This window comes from Hyperolius riggenbachi, chromosome 2 (genome assembly GCF_040937935.1).
Source record: "Hyperolius riggenbachi isolate aHypRig1 chromosome 2, aHypRig1.pri, whole genome shotgun sequence".
NCBI classification, from domain to species: Eukaryota; Metazoa; Chordata; class Amphibia; order Anura; family Hyperoliidae; genus Hyperolius; species Hyperolius riggenbachi.
Window position 1 is genome coordinate 370,782,248 of NC_090647.1, and position 19,097 is coordinate 370,801,344.

Sequence of the window (19,097 nt, forward strand, 5' to 3'; positions counted from 1 at the left end):
GATGTATTGGTTACCTCAGCAACAGCAATTTCCCACACACCTATTCCTAACAGTTTAAGAAGGAATCCGCAGTATTTAGTAAATTCTTAGGATGTCTGAGACATTTCTGCACAGATTTCTAAAAACCTACCAATATTTTGTCTTAGACACTCTTGATAAATTTTCCCCAGTGACTCCAAGGGCCCTTTTACACTTAATGCGTTTTAATGCGTTGCTGTGCGTTTTTTTTTCATAGCGTTTATCATAGCAGTGCATTGTGAAACAAACTTCAGTTCTTCAGCATATAGTTTAAAAGAGGCCATAGGGAAACATGGACACTGGACTGCACGTCAGTTGTCCTTTCAGTTAGAACTGACAGCAACTGATAAAGTGTAAAAGGACCGTTCTGTATGCGGCCGTCTGGTTGTGCCTGTGTACACTGTATACTGAGCAGGGGGATCGGAAGTGGTCAGAAGGCGCGGTCCATGGCCACACAGAGTACCCCGGCCAGGACAAATTTCAGCCTGGGACAGGGCACACTGGACCCAGGACCAGTCCCAGGTAAAGCGGGATGTCTGGTCTAGGTTTACTGGCAATTCTTGCTATGGGGGTGAAGATGGGCTGCTACACTGGACACAAGGGACACACTCACATTCCTGAGGTAGGGGTTGATGGATGTGCTCTCTCGCCTCTGGCAAGGGGGTGCTGAAGTTCCTTGCTCCTCTGATAGCATTGTTATCAGTGCTCTGTTTTAGCTCTGCAGTTGCTATGGCTATGGCATGGAGCTAAGCATAGCGAGCAGGAGGAAAATGTAGATCAGGCTCCAGCCTGATCTAATAATACTTATTTTTTCAAGTAGGAGCTTGTTGCACCCCCCGCTGGCTGGAAATGCAGGTGCGGATCGCTAGTGATTGATGCCAGTGTTTCTCACCCCTCTAAACCAACAGAGCACATCGTTAGCTTGCAGGCTTGCAGTGAGTCTGTGCAGCTTTCAGCCCCAAACTTTCACCCGATAGATTCAGTCCCAAACCCTGCAAGAAACCGTAATTGAGCATGTATACGCACTTTAAGTTGTGTTAACAATTTCAACAACTTTTCTAAACAGGATTATTTTTTTAAAGTTTTTTTTTTAAAGTTACAATAGTTGCCAGTGTAGAGGGTTAGAAGAATATCATTTCACCTCAGTGTTAACTTATCTCTGACACCATGACATTTGTTTCTATACTCTACACATTGTAGATTTAAGTAGAAGGTGCAAACATTTTTAAAAAAAGAACACACATATACACACCTCTGGTTCCCACATTTCCAATGATGTACATTTATTTTTTTGATAAATATTTTTATTAACATTATAGAAAGAACAAACACATCATTATGATGATTTGGAAGTAAAGCACATTTAATTGAAGGAGTAATACACCAAAAACCTGTAATTCTATTTCAATTATCCTCTTTTGTTTGCTTTAATTTCTATATTTATATGTTTGTTATCAGTAGTGGTGTCTTGCTTAGTTAAAGAAAGAAAAAAAAGCTTTGAATCAGGTGAATTTATTGAATTTTCAGTCATTGGAGCCCCCATGTGGTCAAAGCTTGGAATCTACTTTTTGGAATTACTTTCTAGCCTGAAAATCTTCAATAGAAGCTTTAAAGGGGAACTGAAGAGAGAGGTATATGGAGGCTGTCATGTTTATTTCCTTTTAAGCAATACCAGTTGCCTGGCAGCCCTGCTGATCATCTGCCTCTAATACTATTAACCATAGCCCCTGAACAAGCATTCAGCAGATCAGGTGTTTCAGTGGTTCAGACTTTAAAGTCAGATCTGACAAGACTAGCTACATGCTTGTTTCTGGTTTTATTCAGACACTACTGCAGAGAAATAGACCAGCAAGGCTGCCAGGCAACTGGTATTGATTGAAAGGAAATAAATATGGCAGCCTCCATATAGCTCTCTCTCCAGTTCCCCTTTAAGGCACCTTAGATTTCTTTATTTCTTTCCTGAAAATCTACAATAGAAGCTTTAAGGCACCTTAGATTTCTTTATGAAGGAGTATATAATTCTGTATGAGAGTTTGGGAACCACAGTGTGAGACAGTTCCGATGGACTGGCATACAGTCCAAGTTTTCCTGTTATTTAAGAAGGGAAAAAATAAAATCAGACCCAGGAGATCACAGACCTGTAAGCTTAACATCAGCTGAGTGCAAACTGTTTAAAGGGAACCAGAGACGAAGCACCCTCATGTATTTTACCATATATATCAGTGGGAACATTAGATGAAACACTTACCATGCTCGCTGTTTCATCCTCACTGCTAAAAGTGTCTGTTATCAGCTGTGATAAGAATCCCGGACTGAGCATTCAGTCTGGCTTTGCAGGGAATAATTATAGCTGAATCATTATAGCAGAGCCACAAGGGGGCAGGCTTGGGCTTGAAAAGACACCAGAGAAGACAGACTCAGCCATAATCTTTCCTTAGCAAAGCTAGACTGAGTGCTCAGTCGGGGATTCTTATCAGAGGTGATAACAGTCAGATTAAACAGAGAACAATGAAACAAAGAGCAGATTAGGGGCTTGATTCACAAAGCAGTGCTAACCTACTTAGCACGTCTAAAGTCTTTAGACGCGCTAACCAGGGTGCTAAGTAGGTTAGCACCGGATTTCTCAATCAGATCGCGCGCTAACTTTGCGCGCGCAAAGTTTTACGCGCGCTAAGTCCCATAGGCTTTAATGGGCACTTCGCGCGGAGCGCCCTGCGCTCTGTGCAGTATGCGCGTAAAGTTTTATGTGCATTAAGTTTTGCGCGCGTAAAGTTTTATGCGCGAAAAGCTTGTTTAGACGTGCTAAGGGGGTTTTCACAGGCGTGCTAACAGTTAGCACCGCTTTGTGAATCAAGCCCTAGGTGTTTACTGTCATGTTCCCACTGATTTATAAGGTAAAATACAAGAGGGTGCTTCATCTCTGGTTCTCTTTAAGGGCTGGTACACACTAAGGATGATTACACTGTGCTTGTAGATCACCAGTGTCACCCTATGAGGATGTTCTCACAGCAGAATTTTTTTTTTAGAAAGTCGGAATCTTGCTGCCTGTACCATTTTTCAGAGTGACTCTGCTTAAATCACTTTGAATATGTGTTTTGCAGTGAGAGTTAAGCATTAGGCCACACAGTGGTGCACTGTGGTGCAGAGTAACAGCCACTTTGTAACTCACCTTACCGCACTGTAATCTGTGATTCAGAGTGCGGCAGGAGCTTTGTGGTTAATGCACTGTATGCAGTGCGTTAACTCTAAACACACACATTAACAGTAGAAGTAAAGCATACTTTTCATTAACTGTATGCTTCATTGTATCTGACGCAATGCGAGCATAAGGCTTCTCCCAGACGGGCAGCTGACAGTCTGTGAATTCACTGTTACTGCTTCACTGTACCAGACACAATGTGAGCATAATGTGTGCAACTTTCCTGATCCCTGGGCCTGAGCACCATACAAAATATACATGATAGTTAAATAATCATATTCAATGCCAAGCAGCAGCAGCTAAAGCAAATACAATTTTGTGAAGCATAAAAAGAGAAATAAAAACATGCTAGGATGATACTGCCACTTTTTAACTCTCATAAGGCCGCTTAAAACATGAAATACATTTCTAAGAATCACATTACAGGAAGGACTTTGAGATTTTTGAACTAGTGGAGAAGTGAGAAACAAAACAGGTCTAAAAGAAGGAGGCTCTCACTTACCCAAAAAGGTTAGATAAACTGGCCTTAATTAACCTAGGGAGAAGATGTCTAAGCCCAGTTTACATTAGCCTTAAAAACGAAAGGTTTTGCAGACCGTAATGGAATGGATGAGAACGGATGTGAACGGATCCAATGGTAACCAATGGATCCGTTGCCACTGGCCCATTCCAAAGGTAACGTGGGTCTACTGTGATTTTTCTGGACCGATGGATGCGTTGCACTGATTGCACGCTAACGAAACGGAGGGTCAAGCCACGGATGGAGAACTGACCAGATTCATTTAGACAATAATAGACATATGCATAGAAAGTTCTGTCAAGGTTGTACATTCAGCTCTACTCGTATTGTATTTGACTCTGGTATTATTTGAGGCCTGTACGTTCATGTCGTTCCTTAATGTTTGGATATATGTATCAATCATTGGATATGATCCAGGGGGTACAAATGCTTGAGCATCATGAACTCATTAGCTTTTTAAGACTTTGGCCTATTGTAGAAAAATTGCTTGAGCTTGAGGGACCTGTCATATTTTTGGAGATCGACCTCAAACTGAAAGTCGTTAAATTGTGATGTTGGGCAAAAGGGCAATCCTTAATAGCCAGGATGCTGTGCTCTGCTGTTGACAGTTATCTTGAGGAGAGGTTAACTACCGGGCTCGTCTCCCACGATTCCGCCTCATACACTTCTGTCTTGATCGGTTGGCTTTGCATCCAGGGTTCTAGGGTCACATGATTTCAAGTTAAGTTTGGGACGTCTGCATATTTCCATCTGCATGAATTGGATTTTTGTCGTTAGTGATATGACTGCAGTTCCTTTTTTTTTTTTTTTTTTAAATTCTTTATTTATAACAAACATTTTGAAATACAAATAGATGTGAAGTAAAGGCATTGCATACACCATGGAAATATTAATGAACTGGTACATCAATAAAGAGTTTTTGGTAGAAAACCAGCACCGCCAAAAAAGGAACAAAAAAGAATATTAATACATGTACCACAAAATGCAATTCAGACCAGAGGAGCCAGCAGCATAGCCTTATACAGTATGGGATACAGAAACCAAGTTATATAGCGAGAACATTGTGCAGAGGGAGCCCAGGGCCCAAAGGGATCATAAACCCAGGATCCCATATTAGTTTATTCATAACCCAATCTTGATAAACTTTCAGGCAGAGCCTCTGGATGAATATACCGAAACAGTATGTAACTATTGGGCTAAAGATAGCCAGATGAAGAGGCGGCCATGCTGTGTAGAGATTAGAAAAAGAGATGAAATTAGAAGGAATCAGAGAAAGGAGGATAAGAGTAAAGAAAAGAGTAAAAGTTGAGGAAAGTGTTCCATGCAAGTCCCAGGTGCCCCCTTGAAAATAAATTCAAAGCCTAGGGGGGGGTGGGGGACGGGGGCTTACACAAAAATTGGAGTACCTTAAAGGGACTTCGGCATTATAAACAGGGAGTTCTATCTGGATGTGAGATAAGCGTATCTGGGTGATTCTTTAAATTCGAACCAGCTGAACCAGGTCTTCCATTAAGTTCCATTTCTCTCTGTCCAATCTATTTCCCCTGCAGTACCTTTTTAGTTTTTCACTCTGGAATCATTATTCTCTCCCCCTGGAATCGTTTTTGATGGGTAAAATAGCACATACACTCTACTATCTGGTCAGGGCCGGTTCAAGTAACAATTGGGCCCTAGGGCAAAGTTAGCCTGGAGGCCCCCTAACAGACCCCCCCCCCCCGACCAAAAAGCGCCATTAGAGGCCCTTTGTTGCAGCCAAATTTCCCTCCTGGGCCCCTGAGCTGACTGCTGACCCTCCCCCAATCACCTCCCAACTTAACAGACTCTGCAGAGTCCCTGGGGAGCAACAGTTAAGATGGGCGAGGGACACCTTGGGGGCCCCTACAGGCTCTGGGGCCCTGGGGCAATTGCCTATTTTTTCCTATGGTAGCTCTGGCCCTGTATCTGGTTCAGGTAGTACAAATAGTTGTTTTTGTTTTTTGTTTATATTTCAATTTTTTTCTTTTTGTTTCTGTAGATCTTTGCCTCCGAGCAAACATTGCCTTGATAAGGGGTCCTAATTGGCTCCAAAATGCTGGCCATATTCTTTTACATGTGATGGAACCAATAAAGATTAACTTTGGATGTACCAGCTCTTTTCTTTGTTGAATACTGCATAAAGGGCATCATCCCTCTTTTCAGCTGTTGCACTCCCCTTAAAGACCATGGGTTTGATCCTTTAGTGTGTGTGAGACAATACTACAAATGTGAGGTGGTTTTTAAAGACTTACATATCTGACAATAATTTTTGTGTGGAATGTGAAATATTCAAGAAGTACTTGCAACTCTAAGGTAATATTGGGAAAGCCTTGTAAACAATAATTAGGACATGCGGGACAAGAAATTATATATTTCCTAAAAGAATGCATGCCAGCACAAGCTTTATGTGTCGATGTATTGGTGAAAATTCACTCTGGTACCAGGGAAGTATCACATTCTTTATCTATACTGTAGAACAGTGCTTCTCAAACCTGTCCTCGTGACTCCCCAACGGTGCATGTTTTGCAGGCAGCCTCACCTATGCACAGGTGGGGTAATTAGTGTCTCGGCTAGGTGGATTCCATGTAGCTAAGACACTAATTTCCCCACCTATGCGTAGGTGAGGTTGCCGGCAAAACATGCACCGTTGGGGAATCACAAGGACAGGTTTGAGAAACACTGCTTTAGAGCTACAAAGTCACACCTAAGTTTAGGGTAGCTTTAACCTTTTAATATTATACTGTTGTTATCATTCATAATAATAAAGATCTATACAAAAAAAATTGTACTTAAAGTGGAATATAACCCTTCATTTCATCTTTGCTCTAAAACATTATTTACAGCATATTATATGCAACCAGCATTTTTTTTTTTACTAGACCAGTATTCGAAGGGTTACACACAGAGCTTGAAAGTTGAGTGCAGTGAATTGCAGACGCATCTGAACTTTAGATAATAATACATTTAAGTAAACACAAGATAACAAGTGAGGAATGTAACACATTCTCTGACTATGCAGAAGCTGCTGGAGACAGAGACACTGAAGACATGTCTGCCTGCAAAACAGCAACGAATAACCAGTTATTAATAAAATGCAAAGTCAGCTCACAAAGCAAAAAATGGTACTTTTGAAAACCTATAACTTCCAAATGAATAATAATACTTATGCACAAATGCAAATATGATAACCGTATGGCATATAAAAAGTAGGAAAACATGTTTTTATTGAATATTATGTCAGGGTTTTATACCGCTTTAACCTAGTTTCATGAGAAATTGAGTTACAAGTCTTTGTGTACTGTCTACAATTCCTCTTTATCCATTCTTTAAATGAACATCTAACTAAAAACCTGTTGATTTTGTACTGTACGGCTCCATTGAGTTTTACAGGTCAGTCAGTGTTAACAAGCAGTGAGAGTGACGCTCAATCAGTTGGTGAAGATAGATGCACATTATCGGGGGGAGTGGGGTGTCATAAGTTTTTACCCTTGAGCAAGCAGTGAAATATAACCAAATCACAAAGCTTATCCTGTGTCTTCCCTCTCTAATGAACCATATTGATTGCTGCTACATTGAATTATATATAACCTTGGCCTTTCCTGTTCCAGCCCTTCACATCTAAATGAAGCGGTCACTCTGATCGGTGCTGCCTGCCTAATCCTATTGTAATTATAAAAGAGATGATCAGAAAATCAAGTTGTGCAACTCATGCAATGGAACAAGGAAAAAAAAAGAAAACCTCTCTGGGGGAGCCATGAGTCTCTCTTTGCTTTAATGCACTTATCACTGACATCAAGGAAAAAGTAATTAAAAGTGATAAGATGTAGATCTTTGAAAAGGACTAAAGAGGGGAAAAAAAGAAAGAAAGAAATCAATGATGTATCAGCAGTCAGAATACGTACATCCCATGACCTGGGAATGGCCTCACTCTGAGCTGAAATTATAGCTGCTTTGCTAATTTCTCATCTTTTCATATTTCCTCTAATTTGTCTGTTTGTTTTATTGAATTTATTTTATGCAGCCAGGATAGGATATACTTTGTTTAGAATGCTAAGTACTCTTGTGAACTGTACAATATGTTCTAAGATCTGCAGAGCTTAACAAAAATAAACAATAACTAAACCAGTTCACAAGCGACTCTATCCAAACTTGAATTTAAGCTTTTAAAACATGGGGTGGGGGTGGAGGGAGGGAGAGGATGAAAAAGCTTTTTTTTCTTTGGAGCCCGGTTGCCAAAACTCTTCCCATTTCCTTTGTCCTGAACATTTGTCACAGATAAAAGGAAGTAATAAAGATACAATCAGGGGCGTTGCTAGGATCCCATACGATTCGGGGCACTTTTGGGCACCAGCCCCGGGGGGGGGGGGGGGGGAATGTTACTCTGTTACTGCAAACAACCAACTTAAAAGTGTCTGAACTCATACAATAACAATAATGTTCCATAACAATTAAGCAGCAGCATATCCCCTACATAACAATTAGGTGGCATATGTCCTACAGCAGTTTTCTTTGTGTAACTCCAATCTTAGGGTCCTTCCCCCGTGAAAGGGTGTAAAAGCGGAAAATTGAAAACGGTTTAAGGGAGAGAGAGAGAATAGAAAGATATATATATTGTCATGATATAGCAGCTGTTTGTGATATTGGGATAATAAAGAAGCACATTTTTCATATTTCTGTCTGCTGTGTACTATTTCAGATGTGTATGTGAAGCCAGCTGGCTTTGGGGTATAATTGGGCACCAGGCTGAAGGAAGCTGCTAATTGGATTGTCTGCATGGCCATGTAAAGTACATTAGCATTCAATGTCCTCTGGACACTGCGGCCTCCAGCAAGGAAACAGATAATTAGGTAATGACCCTCTATTCTGTCCTGAATCTGCTGAAAAGGTGTTGCATTGCTTTCAACTTTGTGTATATGTAAACAGTCAATATACAATCGGGCTGACTGAAGTCTGCAAAGTTCATAAGTGGGACAGGAACCTTTGAAATTTGCATATCACAGCCAGCAAGGATATGACAAGCGTTCTGTGCGAACAATGTGGGAAATTAAATTATATCTGGACTTGTACCGCCCGGGCTACAAATCGGACTATATAAGTTGGCCTAGAACAGTCACAGATCATCTTCTCTCGGAGGTAGCACATAGCTAGAGATGATCCTGATCAAATCAGAAATTCGTGCCCTCCCACGACCAAGTTAGACCTCGTACTGGTAACGTTTGATTCCCGTTTTATTTTTAAGCAAACTGTCTTGTAGTGTGTCTTTGTAATTTTTACTTTGTTTTTGTAAACCTTTTGTATATATTCTTTTCTGCACCGTTCCACTTTTTCGGAATATTAAATATTTATTTAATAAGTCTGACTTCTGATGTACTAAACCAGCTCATAGCTTAGAGAGAGACTGCAGTGTAATTTGCGTTACAGGTTTCGTGCCTGATTGTGCCTTGCTACTGTGTGATTACATTGTGTGTGTGTGTGTGGCGTTCTCGTATTCTGGCCTAAAGTGCAAAGCTGACCCAAATACGAAATCGCTGGACAGAGTGCAGACCACTCGACAGCAGAGTGGGAATTGTTGAAGTGTCTAGCAGCAGCTAGTGGTGGCAGTGAGAAGTGTTTTTGAGGGGTGACAGCCTTGTGTTAGCTTGAATAAGGCTGCTCCCCTCGCGATCTAATCTAGCCCCCAGTCGGGAACTGTTTCTGCCGCCGTGCCGCGGGGCCGGTTCCTGACATACATACATGCATACATATATATATATATATATATATATATAGAGAGAGAGAGAGAGAGAGAGAGAGAGAGAGAGAGAGAGAGAGAGAGAGAGAGAGAGAGAAATAGATAGACAGAATGAGAGGAGGGAGGGAGGGAGAGAGGGAGAGAGAGCACGAGAGGAAGAGATAGGGAGGAATAGACATACAGACAGAGAGAGAGAGAGAGGAATAGACAGACAGACAGACAGAGAAAGGAATAGACAGACAGAGAGGAGGGAGGGAGGGAGAGAGGGAGGGAGAGAGAGAGATAGGGAGGAATAGACAGAGAGAAGAAAGAGGGAGGGAGGAATAGACAGAGAGAGAGAGAAAGGAATAGACAGACAGTCAGACAGAAAGGAGGGAGGGAGAGAGGGAGAGAGAGAGAGCACGAGAGGAAGAGATAGGGAGGAATAGACATACAGACAGAGAGAGAGAGCGAGAGAGAGAGAGGGGGGGGAATAGACAGACAGACAGAGAGGAGAGAGGGAGGAATAGAGAGAGAGCGCGAGAGAGAGAGAGAGAGAGAGAGAGAGAGAGAGAGAGAGAGAGAGAAAGAGAGAGAAAGAGAGAGAGAGAGAGAGAGAGAGAGAGGGAATATACAGACAGAGAGAGGAAGAGAAAGAAAGAAGAAGAGATAGGGAGGAATAGACAGGCAGACAGAGAGAGAGGGAGGAATAGACAGATAGAGAGAGAGGAAGAGAAAGGGAGGAATAGACAGACAGAGAGAGAGAGAAGAGAGAGAGGGAGGAATAGACAGACACAGAGAGAGAGAGAGAGAGAGAGAGAGAGAGAGAGAGAGAGAGAGGGAGGGGGGGGGGGGATATACAGACAGAGAGAGGAAGAGAAAGAAAGAAGAAGAGATAGGGAGGAACAGACAGGCAGACAGACAGAGAGGAGAGAGAGGGAGGAATAGACAGACAGAGAGAGAGGAAGAGATAGCTAGGAATAGACAGAGAGAGAGGAAGAGAAAGGGAGGAATAGACAGACAGAGAGAGGAAGAGAAAGAAAGAAGAAGAGATAGGGAGGAATAGACAGACAGACAGAGAGAGGAAAGAGAGAGAGAGAGAGAAGAGAGACAGAGAAGGGGAGAGAGGAATAGGAAGAGAGAGGGATGGGGGGAGTAAAGGGGAGAGAGAGGTAGAGAAGAATGGGCATAGGCAATATGAAGAACACAGTAATATCATACCTCCCAACTTTTTGAGATGAGAAAAAGGGACACTTAAGCCACACCCCTGGCCACACCCCCGCCACGCCTCCAGTCACACATACCATAAAAATTTCATAAGAAAATATGTTGTTTTATAATTCAAGCCACACTGGCCCTTTCTATCCTGGTTCATTTTCCTTCATAATATATCATTTTAAAATTAGTAATATATCAATTTAAAGGATGGGAATAAAGTTTAGAGTCCATCAAACACATTTTTAGTATAGAAATGTATATATTTATATAGAAAGAGGGACAAAGTCCTGAAAGAGGGACAAATGAGGGTGATACAGGGGCTCCCAAAAAGGGACTGTCCCTCTGAAAAAGGGACAGTTGGGAGCCATGAGTAATATATACATATATAAGCTGGAAATCCCATGCTGCATCTTAATGACCATTGCATTCTCACATTTCCACATTATCTCTGCTACATGTCTGCCCACTGAAACCCTTCTGCCAGCCTCACAATAAACAAGCCTGTGATACAAAACATACAGAGCCCCCTGCTGTGTACTATACAGGTATTCAGGAATGTCCTAAAGAAGCCTTCAGTACACATACTGCACACAGCACAGTCAGAGCAGTGGGAGAAGAATCACACAGTCCGGTTCGGCTGCCTTCCACTGCATTCAAAGACATGCCTGATGACAAGCAGGCACCACATTTTACAACTATTTTGGCAACCAGAGTGCAGAAAAGAGGGAGATGAGCACTCGCATGATCGCTGACTGCTGCCCGAGGAATCCTTCACTTGCAGGGATGTTCCTATTGCTTCCTGATCTCCTGTTGCCGCTCTACGATTTAAACTATCCCCACAACCATACAAAATGTATCCTTATGCCGGGCTGAACTGTCTGTAACTGAGGGCCCGTTTCCACTAGAGCGAATCTGCATGCGTTTTGTGCATGCAGATTCGCATAACCAATACAAGTGGATGGGACTGTTTCCACTCGTCAGGATTTCTTAGCGTTTTTCTGTGCAGAAAAATCTGCACGACAGAGCCATCAGAATTCGTACATCGCAAAGTGATGTGCGAATCACATACAATGTATTTAAATAGGAAGAACCCATGCGTTTTTGCCATGCCTTTTTTGTGTAAAAACAATGTAAAAAGCACACCAGCATTGACATGGTTAAAAACGCTTGGCCTCAAAACGCATGCAAAATCACATAGAAAAACGCATGGAAAACTCATCCGCATGAAAAATCGCACATGCGTTTTCCGCACTGGAATCGCACCGCACCAATGGAAATGTACCCTCAATGATGTCAATAGACGGCAATATATAGATGGGCTTGTGGGACTATTTAATGTGGTGGAAGTATCAGAGGACATACGGGGCACTCCCATTTAGATTCGTAGCACGTGCTATGAATCTTTAGGGCTAGCAACGCCCCCGGATAGAAGGTAATAAAGCAATAAAAGTGTATATAACTTCCAATCCACTAAACAGGTTTTATTTTATTAGTCTGTATATTGCTGTACAAAGAGATTTACTTAATTCCTTTTGTATCATCATGTCACTACAAACAGGAAGTAAAACATGAAGTAAAAAAAGCTTATTGCATGTCCTAATGATGGGAATACACAATTCGTGCCGCAGATAGATGGCTTGATAGACAATTTCGGACATGTCTGATCTCTTGTTCGATCGTTTCACCGCTCGATTTCTGATAGAAGTGAATGGTAAAAGCTAAGAAAAAAAAGTCGGAGATAACAGCATCGACTGCAGAATTGAGCGGCAAAAACAATCGAACGGAGAATCGAGCAGCAGAAACAAACCGTGTATTCCCTGTATAACACACACACGCACACGCACACGCACACGCACACGCACACGCACACGCACACACACACACACACGCACACGCACACGCACACGCACACGCACACACACACACACACACACACACACTTCAGACTGCTGGGGGGCCAGAATATACATAAAATGCCCGGAGGAAAACTCCCAGCAGCAACCATTCAGTTATACAGCACCCAAAGAACGTCTCCAGACAGTGGAGCATTCTCGGGTGACACTGCTGTATAATTGGACAGCAGTGTCACCTGATGCAGAGTGAGCTTGGAAGCCAGCAAATGACTGCTCGCTGGCTTCTACAGTATGTGGATGGGTGGTGCCAGCTCTGCTATTCTAAATGAGAGGTGCCAATATTTAGAGGTACAGTGAGCTGCATCTATAAGTTTAGAGTGACCAGATTTTTCTGGGTCCAACCTAGGATGAGGGGTAGGGTGCGGGTGGGCAACATGTCAGCACTAAATAAATGCAATGTGGGCAACATGTCAGCACAAAATAAACGCAATGTGGGCAACATGTCAGCACAAAATAAATGCATTGCGGGCAACATTTCAGCACAAAATAAAAGCATTGCGGGCAACATTTCAGCACAAAATAAACGCATTGCGGGGCAACATGTCAGCACAAAATAAACGCATTGTGGGCAACATGTCAGCACTAGAGGTGGGCCGAACGGTTCCAGGCGAACATCGGGTGGTTCGCCTTCGCCGGCGAACTTTCACGGAAGTTCGATTCGCCCCATAATGCTCTATAAGGGGCAACTTTGACCCTCTGCATCACAGTCAGCAGGCGCATTGTAGCTAATCAGGCTACGCTAAGCCCTGGAGCCCCACCCCCCCTTAAATAAGGCAGGCTCCGGCGGCCATTAGCCTCACTCGTGTGCCTGCAAGAGACAGAATAGGGACAGCTGCTGCAGACTTGTTCTCCTAGGGACAGATTAGTCAGGCTCTTGCCTTCTTAGCTTGCTTAGCTGAATCTTATTGCTATAATAGCGCCCCAGAAAAGCTCTTTTCAGAGCTCATCCTGCTGTGATCAATTTTTTTTTTCTGTGTTTGAAACTGACACTTGTGGTGTTTAGACAGCATTGCTAATTCATACTGTGTGTCCTACTGCCAGCAGCAGCAGCACATTCAGTGACTACTACCTGTGTGTGTGATACACTTGTGTTGTTTAGACAGCATTGCTAATTCATACTGTGTGTCCCACTGCCAGCAGCAGCAGCACATTCAGTGACTACTACCTGTGTATGTGATACCCTTGTGTTGTTTAGACAGCATTGCTCATTCATACTGTGTGTCCCACTGCCAGCAGCAGCAGCAGCACATTCAGTGACTACTACCTGTGTGTGTGATACACTTGTGTTGCTTAGACAGCATTGCTATTTCATAATGTGTGTGTACCACTGCCAGCAGCCCACCAGCATTCAGCAGCACATTCAATGACACCTGTGTGTGTGACAGGGAGCTGCACATTGTACTAACTACCCAGTACTGCATTTACCTACTACTAGTACCTGTTGTGTTTAGTTAACCCACCTCATCACTGCATACACCTACGTTTGTGTTGAGTGAACCCACCTCGCTGCACATAACTACCTTTTGTGCTGAGTGAACTTGCATCACTGCATATAACTACCTTTTAAGTTGAGTGAACTTAGCTCACTGCATATTGACCTTTTCTGTAGAGTGAACTCACCTCACTGCATATATAACTACCTTTGGGTTGAGTGAACTCACCTCACTGCACATAGCTACCTTCTGTGTTCAGTAAACTCACCTCACTGCATATATAACTACCTTTGGGTTGAGTGAACTCAGCTGACTGCATATAGCTACCTTTTGTGTTCAGTGAATTCACCTCACTGCATATAGCTACCCTTTGTGTTCAGTGAACTCACCTCACTGCATATAGCTACCTTTTGTGTTCAGTGAATTCACCTCACTGCATATAGCTACTTTTTGTGTTCAGTGAACTCACCTCACTGCATATATAACTACCTTTGGGTTGAGTGAACTCACCTCACTGCACATAGCTACCGTTTGTGTTCAGTGAACTCACCTCACTGCATATATAACTACCTTTGGGTTGAGTGAACTCAGCTGACTGCATATAGCTACCTGTTGTGTTCAGTGAACTCACCTCACTGCATATAGCTACCTTTTGTGTTCAGTGAACTCACCTCACTGCATCTATAACTACCTTTGGGTTGAGTGAACTCACCTCACTGCACATATCTACCTTCTGTGTTCAGTGAACTCACTTCACTGCATATATAACTACTTTTGGGTTGAGTGAACTCAGCTGACTGCATATAGCTACCTTTTGTGTTCAGTGAACTCACCTCACTGCACATAGCTACCTTTTGTGTTCAGTGAATTCACCTCACTGCATATAGCTACCTTTTGTGTTCAGTGAACTTACCTCACTACATATAGCTACCTTTTGTGTTCAGTGAACTCACCTCACTGCATCTATAACTACCTTTAGTCCCCACAGACAGCATCTCTGCCTGCAGGTCGTTTGACTGCCTTCTCCGCCACCACCACCAGGGTTCAGGACTCTAGGCGGATTCCAGAATTTTTAAGGCCGCTGCTAGCAGCGGCCGCTATACTAATTTTTCTTGGGCATGCACATGCCTGCCTAATTTTTATGGCTGAACTGCAGGCGGCTGCAACAAAAAACAAAAGGCATGTACATGTGCCCATTCCCCTTCGTGATCATTACCTTGCCGCATTGAAGGGGCTTGCGTATCACAATGAAGCAATGACCGCCGGCTATATGAGTGTCTCGGGTGGGGGTGGCACACCAAATATAATAAGGTCGTTGTTTCATTGTGGTCAGACCAAATTTGATCAGCTGGACAGTCACTGTTCTGTCATTCAGCTACATCAGCCGGGCGAGCATATGGGCTGAAAAGCCACCATCACCTGCACTCTCGTCATGGTGCGCACCAGTCCAGCACGGCCGTCACTACATAAACGGCTGTTTGCAGTCACTGTATACCTTTCACTGCATCTGTGACTGCACATTATACCTGGCAGTCAGTGCATAACTTGCACTTGAATGGATACAGTTTCAAACAATTTAAAAATACAACCATCTAAAGTTTCAAACAATTTAAAAATACAACCATCTACATTTTCAAACAATTTTAAAAAATGCCAACAAAAATTGCCTTCCGTAAAACATTCTTGGCAAATGCTTTCAACTTGGTTTGTCTTCCGCTGGCTCAAGGGTCCATCTGACCACAGATGCCTGGTCTGCAAAGCACGGTCAGGGCAGCTACAGCATGGGTCTCAGCAGGCCCCCACTTCGGGCCGGAATCCAACCTTCATTCCCCGCGGTGACAATGGCAGACTTGCCCTCCATAACGGATTCTCGCCGGAGACCAACCTGGTGATTCGCAGTGAAGGCACCATCAGACTTGCCCTCCATAACGGATTCCCGTTAAAGGATTTAAAGTTGATTCATTGCAATTAGGGCCTCAAAAGGTCCTCCTGAGTCCTGTATTGTTATTTTTGGTCACTACCTCGGGGCGGGCGTGCATGCCTGCCTGCCTGCTGCCCTCCTTGCCTGGATGTGTGGTGGTAGCCGTTGATCAGGCTCCAACTCTGGAACGCAATGCAACCATCTAAAGTTTCAAACAATTTAAAAATACAACCATCTAAAGTTTCAAACAATTTAAAAATACAACCATCTACATTTTCAAACAATTTAAAAAAATGCCAACAAAAATTGCCCTCCGTAAAACATTCTTGGCAAATGCTTTCGACTTGGTTTGTCTTCCGCTGGCTCAAGGGTCCATCTGACCACAGATGCCTGGTCTGCAAAGCACGGTCAGGGCAGCTACAGCATGGGTCTCAGCAGGCTCCCACTTCGGGCCGGAATCCAACCTTCATTCCCCGCGGTGACAATGGCAGACTTGCCCTCCATAACGGATTCTCGCCGGAGACCAACCTGGTGATTCGCAGTGAAGGCACCATCAGACTTGCCCTCCATAATGGATTCCCGTTAAAGGATTTAAAGTTGATTCATTACAATTAGGGCCTCAAAAGGTCCTCCTGAGTCCTGTATTGTTATTTTTGGTCACTACCTCTGGGCGGGCGTGCATGCCTGCCTGCCTGCCTGCTGCCCTCCTTGCCTGGATGTGTGGTGGTAGCCGTTGATCAGGCTCCAACTCCGGAACACAATGCAACCATCTAAAGTTTTAAACAATTTAAAAATACAACCATCTAAAGTTTCAAACAATTTAAAAATACAACCATCTACATTTTCAAACAATTTTAAAAAATGCCAACAAAAATTGCCCTCCGTAAAACATTCTTTGCAAATGCTTTCAACTTGGTTTGTCTTCCGCTGGCTCAAGGGTCCATCTGACCACAGATGCCTGGTCTGCAAAGCACGGTCAGGGCAGCTACAGCATGGGTCTCAGCAGGCTCCCACTTCGGGCAGGAATCCAACCTTCATTCCCCGCGGTGACAATGGCAGACTTGCCCTCCATAACGGATTCTCGCCGGAGACCAACCTGGTGATTCGCAGTGAAGGCACCATCAGACTTGCCCTCCATAACGGATTCCCGTTAAAGGATTTAAAGTTGATTCATTACAATTAAGGCCTCAAAAGGTCCTCCTGAGTCCTGTATTGTTATTTTTGGTCACTACCTCGGGGCAGGCGTGCATGCCTGCCTCCTGCCCTCCTTGCCTGGATGTGTGGTGGTAGCCGTTGATCAGGCTCCAACTCCGGAACGCAATGCAACCATCTAAAGTTTCAAACAATTTAAAAATACAACCATCTAAAGTTTCAAACAATTTAAAAATACAACCATCTACATTTTCAAACAATTTTAAAAAATGCCAACAAAAATTGCCTTCCGTAAAACATTCTTGGCAAATGCTTTCGACTTGGTTTGTCTTCCGCTGGCTCAAGGGTCCATCTGACCACAGAGGCCTGGTCTGCAAAGCACGCTCAGGGCAGCTACAGCATGGGTCTCAGCAGGCTCCCACTTCGGGCCGGAATCCAACCTTCATTCCCCGCGGTGACAATGACAGACTTGCCCTCCATAACGGATTCTCGCCGGAGACCAACCTGGTGATTCGCTGTGAAGGCACCATCAGACTTGCCCTCCATAACGGATTCCCGTTAAAGGATTTAAAGTTGATTCATTACAATTAGGGCCTCAAAAGGTCCTCCTGAGTCCTGTATTGTTATTTTTGGTCACTACCTCGGGGCGGGCGTGCATGCCTGCCTGCCTGCTGCCCTCCTTGCCTGGATGTGTGGTGGTAGCCGTTGATCAGGCTCCAACTCCGGAACGCAATGCAACCATCTAAAGTTTCAAACAATTTAAAAATACAACCATCTAAAGTTTCAAACAATTTAAAAATACAACCATCTACATTTTCAAACAATTTAAAAAAATGCCAACAAAAATTGCCCTCCGTAAAACATTCTTGGCAAATGCTTTTGACTTGGTTTGTCTTCCGCTGGCTCAAGGGTCCATCTGACCACAGAGGTCTGGTCTGCAAAGCACGGTCAGGGCAGCTACAGCATGGGTCTCAGAAGGCTCCCACTTCAGGCTGGAATTCAACCTTCATTCCCCGCGGTGACAATGGCAGACTTGCCCTCCATAACGGATTACCGTTAAAGGGTTTAAAGTTGATTCATTACAGTTAAGTCCTGTATTGCATGCCTGCCTGCTGCCCTCCTTGGATGTGCAGTGGTAGCCGTTGCTCAGGCTCCACACCGGATTCCATCCCTCATTCCCCGGCCATTACCCGGGGTCACAAATGGCAGACTTGCCACCCTCCATATGATTCTCGTGAAAGGAATGTGGTGTCATCTTTGCCCGCCATAACTGGTTCTCGTTAAAGCATTCATTTAAAATACACAGCAGGGCCTCTAAAGTCTTCCTCCTGTATTATTATTTTTGGTCACTACCTCGGGGCGGGCGTGCATGCCTGCCTGCTGCCCTCCTTGGATGTGTAGCGTTGCTCAGGCTCCACACCGGATTCCATCCCTCATTCCCCGGCCTTTACCCGGGGTCACAATGTCAGACTTGCCCGCCTCCATAGGATTCTCATTGTAGCGGTACTGAACAAGTACACAGCAAGTAGAAAATGTAATTTAAAAACAAAACGTAAGCTTTTTAACAGTGCCATGGAAAGTTGAGAAGGAAGTCATACATTACCTGACATCACTGAGTGAGGAAGAGCAATCTCGCCATGTTGCGCACTAGTCCAGCACGGCCGTCACAACACACAACAAACAGCTATTTGCGGTGCGTTACACAGTGAGTTTGGTGTGTCAGTGTGAAGCAGTACTCTAATTACACTCCCTGATTGATGTATACACATGCAAGATGTTTTAAAGCACGTTAGGCCTGCAATTTAGCATTCAATGTGATTTCTGCCCTTAAAACGCTGCTTTGCGTCACATCCAGATTTTTCCCCGGGACTTTTGGCATGTATTCCACTCCGCCATGCCCCCCTCCAGGTGTTAGACACCTTGAAACATCTTTTCTATCACTTTTGTGGCCAGCATAATTTTTTCTATTTTTCAAAGTTCGCCTCCCCATTGAAGTTC

The 19,097-nt window shown here is 43.7% G+C and overlaps 2 long non-coding RNA genes across 3 annotated transcripts in view; one reads left to right on the forward strand and one right to left on the reverse strand.

The window, feature by feature from the left end:
* The first annotated feature begins 363 nt into the window (after positions 1-363).
* The window catches only part of LOC137544492 (uncharacterized), a 73,243-nt gene continuing 54,509 nt past the window's right edge, over positions 364-19,097 (forward strand). Inside the window, exons 1-2 of one of the 2 annotated variants that reach the window (XR_011025883.1) lie at positions 364-540; positions 8,449-8,599. This is a non-coding gene — a long non-coding RNA (uncharacterized lncRNA). The remainder of the gene's footprint in view (positions 541-8,448; positions 8,600-19,097) is intronic. The other variant, XR_011025884.1, reaches the window with a different exon arrangement.
* Positions 1,274-19,097, reverse strand: part of LOC137544491 (uncharacterized) — a 44,841-nt gene continuing 27,017 nt past the window's right edge. Inside the window, exon 3 of the long non-coding RNA XR_011025882.1 lies at positions 1,274-4,487. This is a non-coding gene — a long non-coding RNA (uncharacterized lncRNA). The remainder of the gene's footprint in view (positions 4,488-19,097) is intronic.